Below are 24,400 nucleotides of genomic sequence, written 5' to 3' on the forward strand. Positions count from 1 at the left end.
AAGGAGCATTCTGGCTGTACTTCATCCAGGACAGATTTGTTTGTTCTTCTGGCTAAAAAAAAAAAAAAAAAAAAAACCTCACTGCCATCTAGTCGGATTCAACTCAGCAACCCCTCCTTGGGTTTCCAAGGCAGTATCAATACAAAAGTAGATTGCCCAGTCTTCCTTCTGAGGAGTGGCTGGTGAGTTTGAACTGCTAGCTTTCTGGTTAGTAGTCAAATGCCTTAGGCACTACACCACCAAAGCTCCTGTTCTTCTGGTCGTCCATGATATATTCAATATTCTTTGCCAACAAATACATCAATTCTTCTTTGGTCTTCCTTATTCATTGTCCAGCTTTCACATGCATATTACCAAACCAAAAACCAAACTCACTGCCGTGGAGTTGGATCCTACTCATAGGGACCCCTGCTTGGGTTTCAGAGGGATATCACTACAGAAGTAGATTGCCTAACCTTTCTTCCAAGGAGTGGCTGGTGGGTATTAGGCTATTGAAAATACCATTCCTTGGTTCAGATACATCCTAGTGTTCAAAGTGACATCATTGCTCTTAAAGAGGTTCTTTTCAGTAAATTTGCCGAATGCAGAATTTGTTTGATTTCTATATGACTGCTTCTATAGGCAACAAAATCATTGAAAACTTCAAACTTTTCTCCATTTATCATGGTGTTTTTTATTGGTCCAGTTGTGAGGATTTTAGTTTTCTTTCTGTTGAGGTGTAATCTGCACTGAAGGCTGTAGTTTTTGATCTTCATCAGTAAGTGCTTCAAGTCCTTTTCATTTTTAGCAAACAAGGTTGCATCGTCTGTGTATCACTGGTTGCAAATTAGTCTTCCTCCAATCCTGATGCCTCATTCTTCTTCACATGTCCTAGCTTACTGACAATATTCTGTTTTAAAGAGCTTTTAAATATGACATAAGGAAAAAAAAAATGGGCATGCTAAAGGGGCAGAGATGCAGCATCTTCTGACCTCCTCTACCTCTACAAGAGTAAGACAGAATCACCATCAGCAGCTCAAGGCCTGCTCCTATGATGCCAGATATGGCACTACTCTCCAGGCCTCTTAACAACCTTGACATCAACTGTTCCTCCTGCGGCAACCAACAACTCTCTGGTGGATTTGATAATTCACTGCAGTGGCCACACAAAACTCAGATTATGAGGTTTATTAAGGAAGCAACAAGACACCACTCAAGTTTAGGAATACAGTTCTTTGGTCAGGACAGTATCCCCTCTGCTGTGCCCTTAGACACACATCTCTGGCCCTTGGTCTCTCAGCCTGACCTCTGCCTCTGGGGGCCAGGTAAGCCTGCTGTTCTGTCTTGTGCCTTTTAGTTCCACTGCCACTGTCTCACAGCTGGTTGTTTCTCTCAGCCACTTGTATCTCATTCAGCCACACATCTCTCTCTCTCAGAAGTACCTCTGTCAGCAGTGCATCTCTCTCAGCAATGTGTTTCTCTCAGCCAATAGTCAAAGAGATTCCTTCTGCCTCTGGAAGGGCTCATTTTGAGCCTAGCAGAGTGGCAAAATTAACCAATCCCAACATCAAAATCCTACACACCTGAGAGAGAATGAACTTTCCAGATTACTTCATGGTGCCCCATGTGAATGACTTTAACAAGCAGCTACTAAGTTGCTCATGGCAAAGTGGGAGTTACAAAGAGTATGGCTTCAAAAGCCATACCATGTAATTTACTACACCATGGGGCAGATATGAATACAAGAATGGAAGAAACATTTATTGAGTCTACTTCTAAGATGTATTAATGTTCAACAATGTCTGGTTCATCTTTTCTTTATGAGAATATAGAAAACCATAGCTCTCAATAAGCTCTGTGATTAGTTCTAACCAAAGAAATGTCAGAAGAAGTGACATGTGTCACCACAGGGCTGCAGCAGTTATAATCTCATGGACAATTTTCTTGTCTACTTTGTCTGATAAGATACTGAATATGGAGGATAGTATTAAGGTGAGAAATGTCACAGGTGAGAGGGCGCTGGTGCAATGAAACATTGCATAGTTGACAGAATCACCAAAATCCATGATGAACTTTGCAAAAGTGGAAATAAATTGTTTTGTATTTAGTCATTGAGATTTTGGTGATCTAGCATAGTCTAATTAATATGGAAAATGATTAAAGAATAGCTTGTTTCTATTATCTATAAGAGTGGTGCAGTGGATTACTTCATACGTGTCTTCTAGCCATAGTCTTTGTGACTTTCACCCAATAACTGGGTGAGACTATTCAAATATAAGGTATTTTTGGCCCACCAAGGGGATTGAAAACCTTATTAATAATGTAAACAAGGTACATGGCACCCCTATGTGGGTGGGATCATGCAAATAAAGCGTGTGGAACCCTATTGTGGGGAATGATCAGTTTCACCATCTCGCTAAGCTTAAAAGAGCCACTTCAGGAGCTGAAAACGAGATCTCACTGTCATCAAGACAAGAAGAAACAAGAGTGGATCACATCCTTGGAACTGAGAGCCCTGCACTGTATTTCCCTAGCAGAGACAGCATAGAGAGGCAGAGAGATAGTGACATCAGAGACAGCAGAACAAAGAGACCAGCATGCGATAGAGCCAGGTTTCCTGGCCCATGGAGTAAGAAAGCTAACACTGGGCCAAGCAGGGTAGAGGTCAAGGCCAGAGAAAAGCATGCCTGTGCCATAGCTGTGAAGAAGCTGTCCTGATTAAAGAAGTGTGTCCTGAGTTACTCCTGATCCCAAATTGTAAACTGTTATTTCCCTAATAAACTCCATAATTGTGAGTATTGTCTATGAGTTCTATGTAACTATTTCAACAAATAATTGAACCCAGCAGAGAAGTAGAGTGTGCCATGGAAGGGACAGCTGGTATCAGAATTGGTAAAAATGTTGGAAGATGGCATCATGTCTGACCTCTGACTCATAAGAATTAGCCTTGGGCTAATGTTGCTGATGGTGATTCTTTCTCCCCCTATTGAAGTTAGAGGAAGTCAGATGACATTACCCATATTCTTTATGCATTAAGGCAAAATGTAAATTCTGAGATATGAATTTGCTAATATAGTAGAAAAATGAAGCTAAAATTCTGAAATTTTTAATTGAATTCAACATGAAATTAATAATCTATGTAATTGTAATACTTTTACATGCCTACTGACAGAAGTCTGATTTTGTCCACTTTCCTCTCTTATGACTCAGGGACACAGCTGATCAAGTTCAATCCAAATATTAGGGATATATTAGCTTCATTACTTAATTGGTTTTTGGTAGACATATGATCCTCTTCTGCTCAATGTGATGTATGGTTCCAGGAGATGAATAAGAATGAATGTTCATGTCTCACAAGAGGGGCAAAGGAAGAAAAGTTCTCTCCTGTTCTGATTGATTTTGACATGTTTTGGATAAATTGTCTAAAACTGTGACCATAAGGAAACATAGTTAAAGGAAAAAGCTTGGTAAGAATGACAAGAGGAGGTCTTTTCATGTACAACAATAACTTTTCTACTTTGATATGTCAATTGATTCTCATGGGAGTCCATATCAGACTGATTGACTCACCAAGCATCATGTATGAAGTGGCCAATATTGTAGAAAAATTAGATTATTTTAAAACTGGGACAATTTTACCTATGCTCTCCAGAACGTTGAGGATTTTTTTTTTTTTTTTTAATTCAGCAGTTTCAAAACCTTCTTATTTCCCCCATCCTTCTTTGGACACATTTATTTAATTTGTAAAAAATGTTGCCTCACTACAGGTCTTCCATAGTAATCACCAAATAATTCCAAACTTCTGGAAAGGAGATTGGTTTGTAAGCCCATTGCTTGTGGATATTTTTCTAATGACTAAACCATACTTTTCTCAGCCCTGAAAAGTTCTGTGTGTGTAAGGCATGTTTTATATTGCCTTTATTCCCAATAGATAGAATTGCACAACTGGAAGCAAAGAAAGTCAAGCTGAAGCAATTCCAATTTTAAAAATCTCTCTTACTCTATATTTAACTATCATTTAACTACTAAATTGATTAATTAATTTAATTATGGCACAGTCTCTATTTTGGGATGGAAAATTTTACTTATTATCTTTTGATGAGAAAAAAAAATGCTTCTAAGGCTAGTTTAACGTCTGGAAGCAAACACAGTAGATGTTTCTCTTTATTTAACCCAATTCTATACATTTAAAAGATGTAGCCAACTCTGTAACTTAATTTTTTTCTGCTTCAACTCAATTTGCACTCCAAAATTATCCTATTTTTCCTAGAATTGATTACACTTACAAATAAATGAGACAAATTTGAAAGAAAGCCAAAGATACCCTTCATGAATCAAGTAAACACAGAAATAAGGAAAAATGAATTCATGCATGGGTAAATTGTTGAGCCTTGGGACCAACATATATGTCTAGTATTGGCATTAAACAGATACTTCATATCACGTTTTCTGATTATATATTCCTGCCTATTCTTCTAGGCTCTGATATCCTTAGCTAGTTACTAATGCCTGCAAAATCTTTATTGAATGAATGAGTCAGTGATCAAATCAATCCATCAATCACAGTGTGCAATGTCTCAAATGCTGTTTTATTTCTTTCATATTATTCTGTCTAAAGAGGAGGGATGGTCAGTGAAATAAGTGTAAATGGATTGAAAATATCCACATGGTGTCATAGATGCATACATACAAGGCGGTTTCTTTATTTTCTATATGATGTCTAATATTCCCCTCAAGTTCTCATTCCCTTAAAAGGAGATTAAAGATGAGAAATAATATTTTCAGTTGCCAATTTTTAGTTTTTCAGATTCTTCTGTTTAAACATCATCTTTTGCATGACTCCTTTTGTTCCCTTACATAAATAAATGTTCATTCCCTAACTTCTTCTCCACATCTTATTTTCTTAGTTGGCACCTGAGTATACAGGCAACACTTGAGGCCCCACAGCAGCAAAAAAGAAGGCCTGTGATTTTTCCTGGATTTTCACTGCAAAATAGCTTTATTAGGGTGACTTCTGGGTCCCAAGTAGTGTTTGAGAAGGTTTACCCAAGGAACTTGTGGTATCTACTCTTGGTTAGGTAAAAGCAAAGTTGTCCTCTCTGAGTGAATCACCTCCAATTTGTCTTATGCTGGAGGTAAGCATTCCCTGTGAGTCTTAGCTATGGTTGTCAGCACTTATCTACTCAGGTGGTCTGCATGGAAGTCTTGGGTGCAACTGGCTTTGTCTCTTGCTGGAATGTTCCCCTTACTAAACTCACCGTGCTGAACAAACATTGATATTTTTCTTCACCCTTGGGGCATATGTAGAGTTCCTGGGTGATGCAAATAATTAAGCATTTGATTATTAATTGAAAGTGTGGGAGATTGATGAATTCATAGGCAACTCAGAAGACAGGCCTGACAATATGCTTCCAAAAGGTCACAGCCTTGAAAATCCTGTGGGAAATTCTACTCTGACATACATGACATCACTTTGAGTTGGAATCAACTCAACTGTAGCTGGTGATGGTGGTGGTGAGAAGCATATGACAATCTAGGTTCCATTTAACATAGGTTTAAAGAGAAGTCCAGTAAGCCAGTAGTGCTAAAGATATCTCTTTCTTCCTCCCTTTCTCTCTGCTCATGTATTTCTCTCTCTCTTCTTCTTCATACCATATAGTAAATTTTCCTCTGCTTTTGCTCCATATTTCACCCAAGACAATAGTATGGCTACTCGAGTCCTCCACATTCTGAAACAGGTAATGGGGCAACAGACCTTCTCCTCTAAACATTCTTTATTTAACACTTCCTCTCTGGGAACTGATATTTGGACATGAGATGGGTATATGTGAGTGGATAGACTTTCTCCCTGTTTATCGGTCTTCCTCTTTCCCAGAATTGGCTATGAACTATAAGGAATTTCTTTTACTTCTTTCCCACATCTGACAGGAAATCCTTCTGCCATGTCTTTCTCCTTTGGGAGATTTGAACCAGCTTCAGGGGAAGGAAAAAAAGGTAGATTAGTTTGACATTTCATTTTTTTTCCCTTTCCATAAGTTATATAAGTAACATATATATTCATTGCACAAAATTTGAGAAAAGATATGAAAATATAATTGGAATGAACAAAAATTGTTCAAACATCAGTTATTCTAAAAAAAACACTACTAAAACTTTGTAATCAGTTAGACTGCATCTATAGGTCTACGGAAGATACAATGGAGAAGTTCAATATCATCACTCAGAATAAGGCCACAGGTCAACTACGAAACAGATTATCAATTGCTACTATGCAAGTTCAAGTTGAAGCTGAAGAAAATTGACACGATTCCATGACTGCAAAATTACAAACTTCTGTATATCTGACCTGAATTTAGAGTCCATCTTAAGAATGGATTTGACATATTAAACACTGACTGCAGACCAGACTAGTTGATTGATGACATCAAAGATAATATACATAAAGAAGCAAAAGGTCATTAAATAGGGAAGAAAGTAAAGACCAAGGTAAATGTAAAAAGAGACTCTGAAACTTGCTCTTGAAGGTAGAGTAGATAAAGTAAATGGAAGAAATGATGAAACAAGTAAGCTGAACAGAAGATTTCAAAGTGCAGCTTGAGTTGTCACAAAGTAAAGTATTATAATGAAACATGTAAAGACCTTGAGTTAGAAAACCAAAAGAGAAAATGCTTAACATTTCTCAAGCTGAAAGAACTAAAGGGGAAAAAAAAATGCAAAATTGACAAGTTCTATGGGAAAAATACTGAATGATGTAAGTATCAAAAAAAGATGAAAGAAATATACAAAGTCACTGTATCAAAAATAATTTGATGATGTTCACCCACTGCAGGAGGTAGCATATGATCAAGAACTGGTGGTACTGAGGAAGAGGTCCAAGCTACCCTGAAGCCTCCAGGAATGGACAGAATATCAGCTGAGATATTCCAATAAATTGATGTAATGCTCAAAGTGCTCACTTGTCTATGCCAAGAAATTTGAAAGACAATTACCTGGCCATCTATCTGACTGAAAGAGAACCATATCTGTGCCCATCCCAAAGAAAGGTGATCCAACCGAATGTGGAAATTGTCGAGCAATATCATTAATATCACATGCAAATAAAATTTTGCTGAAGATAATTCAAAAATGATTGTAACAGTATATTGACAGGTGTTGTTATTTGTTGTTGTTGTTAAGTGCCGTCGAGTCGTTTCCGACTCATCGCGACCCCATGCATAGCAGAACGAAACACTGCCTGATCCCGTGCCAGCCCCACAATCCCTCCTATACTTGAGCCCATCATCACAGCCACCGTGTCAATCCATCTCGTTGAAGGCCTCCCCCTCTTCCGTCAACGCTCCACCCTACCAAGCATGACATCCTTCTCCAGGGAATGGTCCCTTCTTACAACATGACCAAAATAGGTGAGATGAAGTCTGGCCATTCTTGCTTCTAAGGAACATTGACAGGTAACTGACAGAAATTCAAGTCAGATTCAGAAGGGGATGTGTAATGAGGGATATCATTGCTGATGTTAGATAGATGTTGGCTGGAAGCAAAGTACAACAGAAAGATGTTTTCTTGTGTTTTATTGACTGTGCAAAAACATTCAACTGTGTGGGTGATAACAAATTATGGAAAACATTGTATATAATGGGAATTCCAGAACACTGCTTTGTACTCATGAGGATCCTGTCCATAGACCAAGAGGCAGTCCTTCTAATAGAACAAAGGGATACTACATAGTTTAAAATCAGGAAAAGAGTGTGTCAAAGTTCTATGTTTTCTCTAAACTTATTCAATTGTATACTGGGCAAATATTTCAAGAAGCTGCACTATATGAAGAAAAATACAGTATCAGTTTTGGAGGAAGACTCATTATAGCATTTCAGGTCAAGAAGGCTTAATGATTTAGAACCATCAAAAGTCGTTACATGCCTCTCTGTGCTTGTCTCTCTTTGTTTTATGTGGTGTATTTTGGAACAAAGAACCTACATAGGCTTGCTTTAGACAAGCATGTGGGAATCCTGACCAACAGCAAAATTTTCCTTCCAGAATGAATACAGTTTAGTGAAACTTGTTACACTGATAACACAAAGATGCCCATTTATTCATCCTTTCCATCATAGGGGAAAATAACAGATACCATACGAAGAATTGGTGAAGTGTAGAATCTGGTAGGAAACTTAATGTTTCCCTCTTGAGACATTTACCAAATACTTCAGAAGGAAGGTTGGGCAATCTACTTCTGTAGTGATACCTCCTCAGAAACCCAAGGAGGAGTCACTATGAGGCGGGGATGACTCGGTACATAACAACAGCAAGAATTATTTAATGTTAAGGAACGGCACAAATCTGTATTCTACTCCCAAACTGAAACATTGCTTGTAAAAATATTTTCTAAAGTGTGAATTTTTAAAACTGTTATTCTTTTCCCTCTAGTCTTTATATTTTCCATTTAACTCTTGGTTCTGTCTTTGATTCTCCCTGTGAGAGTCGCTCTGTTTTGTTCTCTTGCTAATAATCGAACACTCACCAGAGATTTCTAAAATTCCAACCGTTACAACATTTCAGCTTCACTTGGTTCTGCAGACTGTCAGTTTGGAAAAAGCAACTTAATTCATTTACAACCTGGAGTTTATAATTATTAAATGTAAATTGTAATACCTGTTATTCACATGAGCAGAGAACTATAAAATAATGGGATTTATTCCAATTCTATGTCTAAAATGTTCTCCAATCATTGCCTTTGTGCTTATTAAATTTGGACTTGTATCTAACAATGGGAGCTCTGGTGGCATTTGACTGCTAACCAGAAAGCTGGAGGTTCAAACCCACCAGCCACTCCTTGGAAGGAAGGTTGGGCAATCTCCCTCCATAGAGATAGTGCTTCAGAAATCCAAGGAGAGGTCGCTATGAGTTGAATCCAACTCCATGGCAGTGCATTTGGTTTGGTTTGGTTGAAGGAAAACTGAAGAAGAGTTGATGCTGAAAGTATCGTGCACTGCCAGAAGAACAAAAAAATCTGTCCTGGACAAAGTGCAGCCGGAATTCTCCTTGGAAGTGAGAATGGCCAGACTTTGTCTCAACTAATTTGGTCATGTTGTCAGAAGGCTCCATTTCCAGGAGAAAGATATCATGCTTGGTAAACTGGAGGGTCATTGAAAAAGGGGAAGACCCTCGAAAAGATGGATTGACACAGTGGCTGGAACTATGAGCTCAAGTATAGCAAGGATTGTGCATAGGGTCACTATGAGTCAGGGCTGACTCGACAGTACCTAACAGCAACAACATATCCAACAATACATAAATGTGATTTTACAAGATGTCTCATCTATTCATATTCTTCAAGATGGGAGAAAAAAGATTCTACAGAAAAATGACTTCTGTAGCAAGAAGAACAAGCAAGTTGAAACCTTTTCATGATAAAAGTCTTACCAAAAAAAAAAAAAGAATAGAATTGGTCCATGTTTTAAGAATTTTCTGATATAAAGGGTTTTTATCTCCTACTCTGGCTCTGAAATATGTAGTCTGCAAATATTTGCTGCCAGGAAGAAAAAAAAAAGCTGGAATGCATAGATTCTACTGATAAGGATAGTAAGTCTAGCCCAAGAAATGCTTCATCTTCTTGTCTTTATAAATTTCTGACTTTTATTCAATGCCTGAAATATGGGAAGAGGGAAAGATTGATTCTTAGCCACCCTCAAAACTCTGAATCCTGCAAGTATTATGTTGCTTTGACATGAAGTTTACTGTTATGGAAAGATCTGAGAGCTCTGCTTGCCTAGATTCACAATGTTAAGCAGTTTGATATGACATAGCTGTTAGACTACTCTTTTCTATTCTCTCTCTTTTTTTTTTTCCTTCCTAAAATGTCATCGAGTTTTAGGAAGAGAAGCATATGAGGTAATAGACCTCATATGCCAATAGGATATTAATTTCTAAAAAATGTATCCTGAACATTTGAGAGGCTTGCAGGAATGCTTTCTTGGTTAACTCCCCAAAGGGTGTAACAAAAACTAAATGTATCTGCTAAAAGGAGTTTATAAAACATGTATTACATTATGTTCAGATGAATGTGATTTTAGGAGTGTTTTGGAGCATATTGTGCAAATCCAAATGTCCAAATCTCAGTATCTGTCAAGAAAGCTCACTCCTCAAAAGAAAACTTTTTCTTCTAACACTTAAAACTAAATTATTTAGGTAGGTATAGTTTGAAATTTTAAAAACTTTGTCAACAGAAAAATACTTCTGCCTCATTGCTTAGCTTTAATTAGTTTTGCTTTCTCAATGTTATTAATTGATATTATGCATATACAGCAGCTTAAATAAAACTTGTATGCAGAAAGGGTTGAAAAAAATGTATTCCAAGAAAAAAAAAAAATGAAATCTGGTATATAGATATTTGCCAAGTTGCTTCTTATCCTCAATTTCATAGCAGACATATATTTAACTTTGAGCGTTGTAATGGTTGGTGAGAATTCCATGCATTGTGCATTAAGAAAAAATATAGAGTAGTGGAGGTGAAGTAAAGGGAGTGCAACTGCCCACTGGTCTCTGTGACCAGTGACAGAGGAGCTAGAAGGAGAAATTCAATGCCCTTAAGCAAATCAGAACTGCCTACTAGCATAGCCCAGGGGCAACCAATCTCACATCAGACCTTTCTTGAAGTTCCATGAATTTTCTGGTTGTGGTGGGGTCAATTTCAACTCATGGAAATACTATGTGTTGCAGACTAGAACTTCACTCTATAAGGTTTTTCAGGACCTTTCAGAAACAGGTTGCCCAGCTTTGTGTCTTAGATGTCTCCGGATAGGTTTGAACTACCAACCATTCAATGAGTAGTCAAAGCACTTAATCATTTATACTCCCAGGGACTCCCCACTCAAATTTGAAGTTCCCTGCTTTACTGTCTTATAAAACCTGAATTTTCCTTCATCTCACAGAGCAAATAGGTAGTATTATTTACAGTTTGGGAATATTTGTTCAATGTTTATTTCTTGCATGTTGAAATTATAAACTCCATGAGTTAGGGCTGGCTTTTATATTCATAGCTGGGTACTGTCCTTGACTTTACTCATCACAAATCGACCCCTCTTTGAACCTGTTCTCCTGTGTTGTTTGATGATTATTTTTAATTAAGTTTACCTGAGAAGGGCTCTGGCTGCTATCTCTTCTGTTTTATACAGATCCAAACTTGTTGCCTGGTCTGCAATTTGGTTATCCTTGAGACAGATTCTGACTCCTGGCCCAATTAGCTAATTTTAAGCAAACATGAGGTGATCGGGGTAACATCACTGCCAATGGCCTAGCTCTCCATTCAAAACTCTGACTTAACAGTCTCTGTTAGGTGCAAAAATGGTAGAAAATTATTTAAATGTGTACACAAGTGTGTACTGATGCCTTTGTTTAGGAATTAGAGCTCTCAGGTATCTTTTCATGAATCTTAAAGGTGAACATAAGACCATGTGTTGTGCCACCTGAAAAATCTCAATGGAGTTAGCTAATAATTTCCCATCTCTTTATACTGTTGTTTTTGTGTTGTTATTATGTGCCGTTCAGTTGGACACAATTCATAGCAACCCCTCCTTGGGCTTCCAAGGTGGTATCACTACAGAAGTAGATTGCCCACCTTTCTTCCAAGGAGTGGCTGGTGGGTTTGAACTGCCAGCCTTCTGGTTAGCAATCAAGTGCCTTAGGCACTATGCTACCAGAGCTCCTCTCTCTTTATATTAATTTTACTAAATAATTAATTATACACACACATGTATCTTTTAAAACTATGTGTATTATATTTATTGTATAATTAAAATATACTATGGAATATCAGTTACTGGTACCTGTTTACTTGATAAACTTATTCATATAAATTTCTACATATCATATTTTTGAAGTATAATTTTGAAACTATTGGTTGATCTTACAGTTACATTCCAAATACAATTCTTAAAATGATCTACATATTCATATTTGACTTTGTTATACATATTTTAAATATTTATGATAGACATTAATGGACTTTTAGTTGTATTAGGCAGCATGGCAGAAATGCTTTCTTAGAAATTCATAACTCATTGTATTATATTTAGTAAAATCATGAATAGTTGTGAACAATGTTTTTAGAAACAAAATTTCTGCCTGATATTTTTATATTCTACCACTCATCTGTCATTTTGTCATACTGTGATGGTTTGTGTGTTGCTATGATGCTGGAAGCTATGTCACCAGTATTTGAAATACCAGCAGGGTCACCCATGGCAGACTGGTTTCAGCAGAGCTTCTAGCCTAAGACACACTTGGAAGAATGACCTAGTGATATAGTTCTAGAAAAACTGGCAATTGAAACCTTTTAAATGGCATCAGAATATTTTGATTTAATGTCAGAAGATGAGCCTCTCAATTGGGAAGACACTCAAAATACAATGGAGAGAAGAGCTGCCGCCTCAAAGTAGAGTCAACCTTAATGGCATGGATAGAATAAAACTTTGAGGACCTCCATCTGCTGATGTGGCAAGACTGAAAATGAGGATAGACAACAGCAAACATCCATTCAGCAAAAAAAGAGGAAAACCCTTAATGAGATGTATTGACAAAATGGTTGTAATGATGGATTCAAACATGGCAATGGTTGTGAAGATGTTGTAGAATCTTGCAGTGTTTTGTTTTGTTGTGTAAAGGATTCCTATGAGTCAGAACTGATTTGAGAGCATCTGACAATATTTTTATATTGGAGAGCTAAATGTTTTTATTGTCTATGTTATCTACCGTAGGGGTTAAAATATGAAAGCAAACACACATAACACATTTAAATGTAAGTAGCCTATGAAATTATTTCCATGTATAGAATTATTTATTTCCCAAGAAAACAATGTCTGACATTATAAAATTATGGTATTATTGAGTGAGATTGAAATAAATTATATGCTTTAAGTCAAATATCTTGTATTATTATGGAAGAGTATACTTTATTAATTTAAATTTTAAAATATAAAAAATAATAAAACAAAATTTAATCATAGAATATAAAAGTTAGAATTATGCTAAAAGTCTGTGATTGATATTATAGAATTATTCTTTTATTAAACATAAAATATATTAAAAAAAAGAATCTAATCATGTTATCACCTAAGTCAAAAATAGATTTTTTTATAGTGTTCCTTATTTTAATATGATAGTTCCTCTGATATGTTTAAGATAATGTACTTAGGTACCACATTTTCAGAGAAGATTATATTTAGCCTGCAATTATTCATATTTTAATAAATTTAAGTATGTAAGTTTTCAGTCATAAGACTAAAAATTAATTTATCTTCCATTTGAAAACACTTTGCATAATACTTTTTTGGAATATATAAACTTCTACTTTCATTTTCTGAATCTATGCCAAAAGTCATGACTTCCATCAAAATAGATAATTCATGAATCACATAACTCAAAACTTTCCCAAACTTCTGTCTTACTTTTGGCAGACAAAACATTATTATGAGTATAGTATGTAGTGATCAGCACATGCATGTATATTTTTTCAGGTTTAAAAAAGTTCCTCTTGAAATACAGATAAAAATTTTATTTGTAGACCTTAAAATGGCTTTGGATTAAGTACTGATTAACTTTCAGATGTAGCAGCTTGCAGAAGTGCTAGCACATTTCCTTTTAAAATGTTGATGATGATGATGATGATGATGATGATGATGATGATGATGATGATATGATGATAAATGAAGGTGAAGGCTTATCAAGCCCAGGTCTGGAAAGGCCACTTATTGCATTCTAGAAAAATTGCCCACAAACCACATGACAATGTCAAATAGCCTTAAAAATTTTAAGAGTTTTATCTAAAACTATCCATGCAAAGAATTTCAGTGACTTTCACATTTTTTTTTTTCATAAATATTGACTCTTTTATAGAAATATTGAAATATTTAGTCCTGGATAATGCAGTTTAATTAATTTATTTACTTCATTCTTTTACAACACTTCATTCACAAATTCACTAACCTAATTTTTTTTTAAGTATCCACTTTAAGCTAGAATTGTGATACAAATGAGGCCCTGTCCCTCTCCTAAGAATCCTCACAGTGAGTAAACCACAAATAAACAAATACTTAAAATGCAATGTGACAAATTCAATGTTAAGGAGTGCATGTAAGGCTATGAAAGCCCAAGGAGGGGATACTTGTGACATCACATGTGTGGCAGTTAAGGCTGTTGTCAACTTGGCTGGGCCTACTTGAGTGGCTGGGCAGCTGGTTGTAGTTATTCTCCATTGTGAGATTGGTAATTAACTCCATGATGGAATCTACTGGAGCAGTTGAGTAGCTGCTTTAGGTATGTGGTCTTCTTCCAGTATATAAGAAGCATCTTTGAGGAAGGTCTCTAGCTTATGGCATGCTCGACCCTGCATGCAGCCAAGTCATTGTTCAGTAGCCTGCCATATTGTTTTGCTGATCTTGGGACTTTTTCAGGACTTGAAGCAATGGCTTGCCATGTGGTTTGGTACTATTGAGACTATGCCATTTTATTTGTCAACCTTGGGCTTGTCAGCAGCTTCCTGAGTGAAGAAAAGCCTCCCAGTGGGCTGGGAGCAAGAGGCAGAGCTGAAGCCCAAGATCAAGGGGTTTTCACCCAGCCCTTAGAGCCTGGCACTTTGAACTCAGACTTCTAGCCCCTCCAAAATTGTAGGAGAATAAACTCCCGTTTGTTAAAGCCATCTCATTTGTGGTATATTTCTGTTAGAGTGGCACAAAGTAACAAAAACAACATATAAAGGAAGTGAGGTGACACATGAATTGAGTCATTAAGTTGAAGTAACCCCACTTGTTGGAGAGAGAAGCATATTTCATAGAGAAGCCATTTTGTTACCAAATACAAGAAGTGTTAAAGAGCTTAGCTTGGTTGTGGCATTGAAAACAATTACACTTAATGGGAACATAGAGTGCTTGGGAGAGAATGACAGAAACTGGAGTGGAGAGAAGGCGTGGGGTCAGATCATAGGTGTCTTATATGGTAAAGATGATGCTTTGGATCTGTTTCCTCATGTAGATTCTCAAAGCTTAAAAGGAATACTTGAATATATTAAGTGCCCATTCTAATCAAAATTGTGTACCATGTAGAACTTCCATTAACAAAAACAGGCAATATTGTTCATCGTACTGAGCATTTGTAAGTTCTAAAAAGAAAATTTATTTCAAATTTTATCATCTTTGTCATGTTTATAATCTAAAAATATATTAATATCCTAGCCCTGACATCCTGAAACCCATGAATTGAGCTTTCATTCTTGTTGAAAATTTAAAAATCACAGATGAATGTCATGTAAACTCAACTTTTCATAGCCTTTATTTGCCTCCTGAATTCTTGGTTACAAAGAATTTTCCCTTCTGGGAAAATTAAATTGCAATCATTAGTGCTCTCTATAGATAACAAAAGGAGCTCTGATGATGCAATGATTAAGGTATTTGAAGGTTAATTAGAAAGTTGGCAGTTCAAACCCACCACCACTCCACAGAAAGAAGATGGGGCAATCTACTTCCATAAAGATTTACTGAAAAGCTATGGGGAGCTCTATGAGTTGGAATCAATAAAAAAGAATTGCTGCTTTTTCTAATTTTTTTTTATATATAAAAAAAGTTCAAATATAGAAAAAGGTTGTAAGAAATTTACAGTGATTCAAATACAACAATTCATCATCTAGAGTCTAGAAATACTATTTTTATTAAACTTTCACTTTATCACATATTTATGTATCCGTCCCTTTTTATATCATTCAACCTGTCTTATTTTTTTTCATATATTTTAAGTCAGTTGGAGACATCAGTGTACTTTACCTCTAAATGTTTCAGCATGCATATAGTTTCAATACTGTTTATATGTTAATAATTTCTGGTTAATTTTGATGATATGAAATTTTACAGAATATCATAAACTATTTTTCTTAAAACATTTTTTCTAAATAATAATAATAAATCATTTGTACCAAAAAAAACCCATTGCCATCAAGTCAATTCTGACTCATAGTGACCATATAGAACAGAGTAGATCTGCCCATAGAGTTTCCAAGGCTGTATGTAAATCTTTACCGTAGCAGACTGCTTCATCTTTTTCTTATGAAGCAGCTGGTGGGTTCTAACCATAGACCTTTTAGTTTGTCCACTGCTTTAACCACAGTGCCACCAGAGCTCCTTAAATAATATGTAAGCACTTGTAAATTAATGCTATCATAAGAATGGGGCATCATGCTCATATATTTTACTCAGAATGCCAAAACAGTCACACAGATTGATGAAGACCCTTCCCGGTGGTATAAAGTCTACCAAAGACCCTCCTCTTTGCTACAAGGAGGTCAAGTTAAATGTGTTAACCTCTGACCATTGATTTATTAGCAGGAATGTTATATAACTCTACAAAGTTAATTATCTCCAATGTAGGAAATCACAAAAACAAAACTCATTGTTATAACTGATAATTTTAAATATTCATTAATTGCTGTTTTATTTTAAAAGAGAAAAAATAAAAAAGCCTCACTGCCATTGAGTCGGTTCTGACTTATAGCAACCCCTTTTGGGTTTCTGAGGCAGTAAATCTTTACAGAAGTACATTGCCCAATCTGCCTTCCACAGACTGGCTGGTGGGTTTGAACCTCCAACCTTCTAGTTAGTAGTCAAATGCCTTAGGCACTATGACATCAGAGCTCCTTGTTCTATTCTAAAGTATTTTACTTTACATTTAGGAAAGGATTTTGATCACTATAAACTGAATATATACATTAACATATACAACACACACACACACACACACACACACATATATATATAAAATAATAAAATTGACAAACACATATGCTCCATCTTACTTTGAAAACATATTTAGAGAAACTTATATAAACATCATTAACTTAACTAAACACTTATTTTTGTGCATTTGTTTTTTATACTAACCCCAGAAAAGGTGCAAAGATACAAAGATCAGTAAGGCTAATCCTTGGAAACTCAGATTAAGGAGTTTGTAGTCATTTTACCAGTCAATGTGTAAATATTGAAAAGTTAAGTTAAAAATTATGAGTAGAAAAATCTTTTAGGAATATGAATTGGAAAAGTGTACACTGATTAAAACTGAACAATAAACTAACATCAGTAATAAACTGTTAAACAGTCACTATAATAACAGCTATTTTTTGTTCTTATATAACATAAATTGGTTTAAATGACTGTATATATTAATATATTTTATTCTCCCAAAGTTATGATACTAATATTATCATCATTGCCATTTTACAAGCATACACAGACACAAAGAGATTAAGAAATTGGACCTAGGTGACAAAGCTAGTTAAGAGACTATCCATTTAGGGTCAAGAAAATAAAAGCCCACATTTACACAGGTAACTGGAAATAATGGAAAGAAAATAATCAATTGAATGAAAGAGAACTTTATAATTTTACCTATGTTGTCAGTTGACAAGAAGCAAGGAATAGAGGGGTGAAAGTTAATACAGTTATTTGACCCTTATGATAGAGGATTTCTCTTCGCTATAAGTCAAGAGAAGGAGTTCGTTTGGGACAGAAGGATTAAAATTTTTGTTTTGATAGCTTGAAGTGTTTGCAGAGAAATAGAAAACATACAAGAGCCAGTTTGGGAGGATTTCATACACTGAGAAATATAGACTAAGGGTCTAGAATAGAAATCTGTTAGGCTTCATATTGAACAAATCTTAAGGCAGAGGTGACATTTATTTTCCTTTTTTAAATTCACAGAATTAGATGGTAGTCTACTGATGGGACTGTGAGGGTTATGAAGAAAATGGTTGTCAAACAAGTTTTCCAGAGAGTAAAGAGAACTGAATTGAGGAAGCAGTACTAGTTTAGACTCTTTTTTCAACGAGCAAACATTCATAGCACACAGTATAGCTCACATTAAGCACTCAGTAAATATTACCTGCTTGAACAACTAAATGAATGAATAATGGATGGATAGGTGGGTGGATAGGAGAATAGTTTTAAGATAAAAGAGATCAGTGGGTTGAGTTGTAGATTAATATAGCACGTTACTAAAAAATGAGTTTGATCAAGTAAGCAAACAAGTACAATGCCAACAGCAAGCAAATCCTAAATTTAAGAAAATAAAACGAAAAAATGAAGGATCACTTTGTATTCAAGGTTAGTAAGAGATATTTTCTTTATAGTAGTCTCAAGGTTTAATCATTTCAACATGTTCATTTAATGGAAGTACATTTGGAAAAAATTAGTTATAGATTTAAGATTCCATCTATTTATCTTCCCTTAATTACTTCTCAGAGGACCTGAAGTAATTGTCCTTCCACTCCAATTACTGCCTCTCCTGTTAATATTTAACCTTAAATATAATAAAACTTTAGGTTAGTTTAAAATATTTTTTTAAATGAACTTAATACATGTTCATTGTACAAAATGAATTTACTTTGTAAAATCACAAATTCAGAAAGAGGAAACTGAAGCAAGATTAAGCCAATGTTGAAATATTTGTACTGCTAAAATCTTTTCCATTAGTCCAACTTCAGTGAACAAGTCAAACACCAATTAGCTTTGCTTTCAGAGTTTACTATTAGTAATAGGATCCTTGTGTTCATTCAAAAATCATGTGCTAATGTTGTGTTAGAGCTGTAAGCTGCCATTTTTCTATTTCTTTCTTTCCCTTCATTCCTTATTTCCTTCTGTTTGTCTGTCTATCTTTTTGTCTGTCTGCCTTTCCCAGAACACTTGATTGTGCTCATCAGGAACCTGTACATAGATCAAGAGGCTGCAGTTTGAACAGAACAAGAGAATACCACATGGCTTAAAATGAGTAAGGGAGTGTGTCAGAGTTGTATCCTTTTACTATACTTATTCAAACTATATGCTGAACAAATAATCATTTGTAAGTTATAATCATTTGTAAGAAATAATCCAAGAAGATGGACTATATGAAGAAGAATTTGGCATCAGGATTTCTGGAAGATTCATTAACAACCTGTGATATGCAGATGACACAACTTTGCTTGCTGAAAGTGAGGATGACTTGAATCACTTACTGATGAAGATTAAAGACTTCAGTCTGCAGTATGGATCACATCTCAACAAAATGAAAATCCTTACAACTGGACCAATAAGAAGCATCACAATATATGGAGAAAAAATTGAAGTTGTTAAAGATTTCATATTACTTAGTTCCACAATCAACACTAATGGAAGCAGCAATCAAGACATCAGATGACATATTGCAATGAACATATCTGCTGCAAAAGACCTCTTTAAAGTGCTGAAGAGCTCTTTAAAGTACTGAAAAGCAAAGATGTCTCCTTGAAGGTGCACCTAACACAAGCTATGGAATTTTCAATCACTTCACATGCATATGACAGCTGGACAATGTACAAGGAAGACTGAAGAAGAGTTGATGCTTTTGAGTTGTGGTGTTGGCAAAGAATACTTCAAGTACCATGGACTGCCAAAAGAATGAACAAATCTGTCCTCGAAGAAGTGCAGCCAGAATGGTCCTTGGAAGGGAGAATGGCCAGGCTTCGTCTCATCTACTTTGGTCATGTTGTCAGAAGGGATCATTCCCTGGAGAAGGATATCATGCTTGGTAAAGTGGAGGGTCAATGAAGAAGGAGATGGCCCTCAATGAGATGGATTGGCACAGTGGCTGCAACAATGGGCTCAGGTATAGCAAGGCTTGTGAAGCTGGCAAAGGACTGGGCAGTGTTTAGTTCTGCTGTACATAGGGTTGTTATGAGTCAGAGATGACTCAATGGCACCTAACCACAACAACAACAGCAACATATACATGTAAGAGCTGGACAATGAATAAGGTAGACCAAAGAGTGATGTTTTTGAGCTGTGATATTGACAAAGAATACTTAAAGGACCATGGACTGCCAACAGAATGAACAAATCTGTCCTGGAAGAAGTGCAGCCAGAATGCTCCTTGGAAGGGAGAATGGCCAGCCTTCATCTCATTTACTTTGGTCATATTGTCAGAATGGACCATTCTCTGGAGAAGGATATCATGCTTGGTAAAATGCAGCATCAATGAAAAAGGGGAAGGCCCTCAACAAGATGGATTGACACAGTGACTGCAATGATGGGCTCAGATGTAGCAAGGATTATGAGTCTAGCACAGGACCGGGGAGTGTTCCATTCTGTTGCACATAAGGTCACTATGAGTCAGAGCCAACTTGATGGCATCTGACAACAACAACAACAATTAAAATAAACAAACAAACAAAATATCCTGATATTGTCTTTTAGAAGACAAAGAAACATTGGGAGGTTGTTATGTAAATAAGACTCATACAAAGGAACCAAAGGCCTTTTTCATGACTGCTCACAACAGTTTCACTTAGTATTAATTCAGTTGAGCAAATGTGAGGCCCTCACTGTGTAGGCATTTAGAACACGTCAAAAAAATAAAATAAACTCTCATTCCCTTTGAGTAGGTTACAACTCATGAGGAAATCCATATTTTACTCATCTTCCCCATAAAGCCATACCTCAGCCTTATTTTTCAGATATCTGTGCATTTTAAAACTTTCTCTTGACCAACTTTAATAAACAAAGGAATTTCTCCAGACAGTACATAATCATTTATGTCAGTTTTTTTTTTATAACTCAAGCTTTGTATTATCTCCTTAAAGATCAAGATATAATGATAAGAATATATATTTTTAAGTTTTACCCCAGATTGAGAAAACAAATGAATATACACACAGATATGTTAAAAAATTGACATTTTAGAAGCTATCAAATGAGATTTTATTTTAGTTTATTATGAATCTTCTGACCTATAATCTCCAAGTTATTAGTTTTATTTGAAAGCAAATTTCTAAACTTACTTTATTATTAATTAATTCAAATGAATTATTTTTTTTCTCTGCCAAGTCATCTAATGTCCAGTCTTTGTAAAATAGGTTGTAATTTGATATATATATTCAATATAATTAGAATTGGTATCCTGACAATTTCTTATAATTACAAATAGAGAATATCACATTTGTTCCACATACATTTGATAAATATAGTATATGATATCTATCATATATTTATAAGTGAATACTGATAAAATATAGTAGTTTTTACACTGAATTACATTGTTCTTTTTCTGAAAAGAAGGCTTTCTGTTAATAAAAATAAATCATGAATGTACTTTTCTATTTCTTTCTTGATAGTTCTTTTAAAATGAGCAAAACTTAACTACACTATCTGCTGGAAAACTCATCTAATACAGAGGCTAGACAAAAAAAAAAAAAAAAAAAAATCCATGCCCAATGACCCAAATAAAACAAGTTACAGTCTACAAAAAGAAAATGTTCTAAAAATCCTTAGAGAAATGGATATTCAAAGAAAACTTAAAGAACTTTCCAATTAGATTTTTTTTAAATTAAGTATATCTAATTGTGCTTAAACAATGGTTTCTTGAGGCATTCTAAATGTCTAAATCACATGAAATAGTTAAAGGTTAGAGGATAATATTCCATGCTACTAAGTTGTCTTCATGGAACAGACCACCAAAAACTAGTGTTAAACCCTTAGGTGCCAATGATATTCTTTCAAGCAACTGACCTACTTTTCCTAAGACAAAGCTCCAGTTTCCCAAATGCTTGTCATTTGGATTTCAGGAGCAATAAATGCTCACTTCTGTTTTTTATTTGTGGTTAGAAACAGAAGTAATTGCACAGCGATCTATTTATTTATTTATTTATTTATTTATTTCACATCTGCTTTTATAAAATAATAGTGTGGTAGAAAGGCAAACATCAGATTTAGGGGGAAAAATGAGCACTGGTAAGATACATGTTAGATTATTAACTATAACACAGCAACATCACAATAATGCAACAGCTTGTTAAAAAAAAAAAACAGGCAATCTTATCTTTCATATACAATATTAGAAAATATTTTGGAGAAAGATCCAAAGCACATGTAACTACAGTTCTGGAAGATGAATGAAATGGTGATATCCAGGAAAATATACATAGATTTTTTTTAGCAATTTGATTTCCATATTGAAATCAATACCATCATGCAAATGTGTTATATTTAAAGTTGAATTTCTTTAAGTAGTTTTAGAAAATAATTGTTCCATCTTATTAAATTTTCCCTCCCACTAAGATCAGGAAAAAATACCTCCCAGGAAAGAATAAAAAATATTTTTCCATTATTACTATGCTTTTCAAATTTGAAAATTCACCCATTCAAGAAAGTCAATTCATATATATATAAATTCATGCATGGGAAAATAAATAAATAAATACATACACAAAAGCTGTACATTTCATACAGAAAAGTAATTGGAAGAGAACCCAGTGGCTGTATGTGTATGTGTAAGTATGTAAATATATAACCAATTTTTTATTATGTGGTTTCTGGTAATGTTTTCAAATGGGTACTATGGTGGCATGTTGTTGTTGTTGTTATGTGCAGTCGAGTCGGCCCCGACTCATAGCGACCCCTCCTTGGGTTTCCGAGGCAGTATCACTACGGAAGTAGGATTGCCCAACTTTCCTTCCGAGGAGTGGCTGGTGGGTTTGAACCGCCAGCCGTCTGGTTAGCAGGCAAGTGTCTTAGCCACTATGCTACCAGAGCTGGTGGCATAGTGCCTAAGAAATTGTTTTCAGGTCTCATATTTTCATTTGCTTGTAGTAATAACATCTACCTGAGAATACTGTAGCAATATTTGCTTAAATCAAGTTACATGAAATTACAGAGTGATTTCCAGCAATATAACATTCTAGGAATAAATGGATATGGTGAACACCAATATGTAAAATAATTGTGTGGGGAAGAAATATAGGGTAACCTTGAAATATCGAAAGTTAAATCTTTTGAAAATTCAAATGAACAAGGCAAATAATAGGAGTGAGATATAACCATGATACAAAATAACATATAAAATAAATGAAAAGTTATTTTAGAAATAATAAAAAGAAAGAAAGAAAAATACTTAGTTGGGCTAGCATGACTGGCAACAGGTATTGCCACTCTGACTTCCTTATGTTAAAGGCTGATGATATGCACCAAATAATACCATAAAAGAATATTTTTTAATCTGAATTTTCCAAATTCTTATTATTAATGGGGGCCATTTGGATAGTGTATCACTGCCTGCTAGAATAATTATATCAAAACTTATTGCCATCTAGTCTTCTTGTCAGTTCTGACTCATAGTGACCCTATGGGACAGAATAGGACTGTCCCATAGAGTTTGCAAGATTGTAATTTTTACACAAGCAGACTGCCACATCTTTCTTCAGTGGGATTGGCAGACAAGCACTTTCCAATTGTACTACCTAAGTTTCTTAGAATAATTAAAGTCTTGGTAAATGTTCACAGTATATTTGAATATTTCTAGCCAAAATAAGGCCAGGAACTGATTGTTGAACAGACTATCACCTGCTCATATGCAAATTCAACTCGAAGTTGAAGACAATGAAAACAAGTCTACAAGAGCCAAAATATGAACTTGAATATATCCCGCCTGAATTTTGAAACCATCTAAAAAATAGATTTGATGCAATGAACACCAATGACCAAAAACCAGAATTGTGGGATGACATCAAGAACATCATCCAAGGAGAAAGCAAGAGGTCATTAAAAAGATGAGAAAGCAAGAAAAGACCAAAATGGATGTCAGAAAGAGACTCTGAAACTTTCCCTTGAGCAAAGAGTAGCTGAAGCAAATGAAAGAAATCACAAGATAAAAGAGCTGAACTGAAGATTTCAAAGAGCAGCTTGAACAGACAAAGCCAATTAGTATAACAAAATGTGCAAAGACCTGGAGTTAGAAAACCAAAAGGGAAGAACACACTAAGCATTTCTCAAGCTGAAAGAACTTGAGAAAAAATTTAAATCTTGAGTTGCAACATTGATAGATTCTATGGGCAAATTATTGAATCATGCAGGAAGCATCAAAAGAAGATGGAAGGAATACAGGGTAACTGTACCAAAAAAGAATTGGTTGATCTTCTTCCATTTCAGGAGGTGTCATATGATAAAAAAAAAAAACAATGGTGTTGAAAGAAGTTGAAGCTGCACTGAAGGAATTGGCAAAGAACAAGGCTCCAGGAATTGACGGAATACCTAATGAGATGTTTCAACAAACAGATGTCATGCTAGAGGCACTCACTTGGCTATGCCAAGAGATTTGGAAGACAACTACTTGGCCAACTGACTGAAAGAGATCCATATTTGTACACATTCTAAAGAAAGGTGATCCCACAGAATGCGTAAATTATCAAATATCATAATATCACATGCAAGTAAAATCTTACTGAAGATAACTCAACAACTGCTTCAGCAGTATATAGACAGAAAATTTCCAGAAATGCAAGTTGGATTCAGAAGAGATTGTGGAATGAGGGATATCATTGCTGCTGTCAGATGGATCTTGGCTCAAAACACAGAGTACCAGAAAGATGTTTACCTATGTCTTA

This window comes from Orycteropus afer, unplaced genomic scaffold, assembly GCF_000298275.1.
Source record: "Orycteropus afer afer isolate SDZICR_OR568_19922 unplaced genomic scaffold, OryAfe1.0 scaffold00108, whole genome shotgun sequence".
NCBI lineage: Eukaryota > Metazoa > Chordata > Mammalia > Tubulidentata > Orycteropodidae > Orycteropus > Orycteropus afer.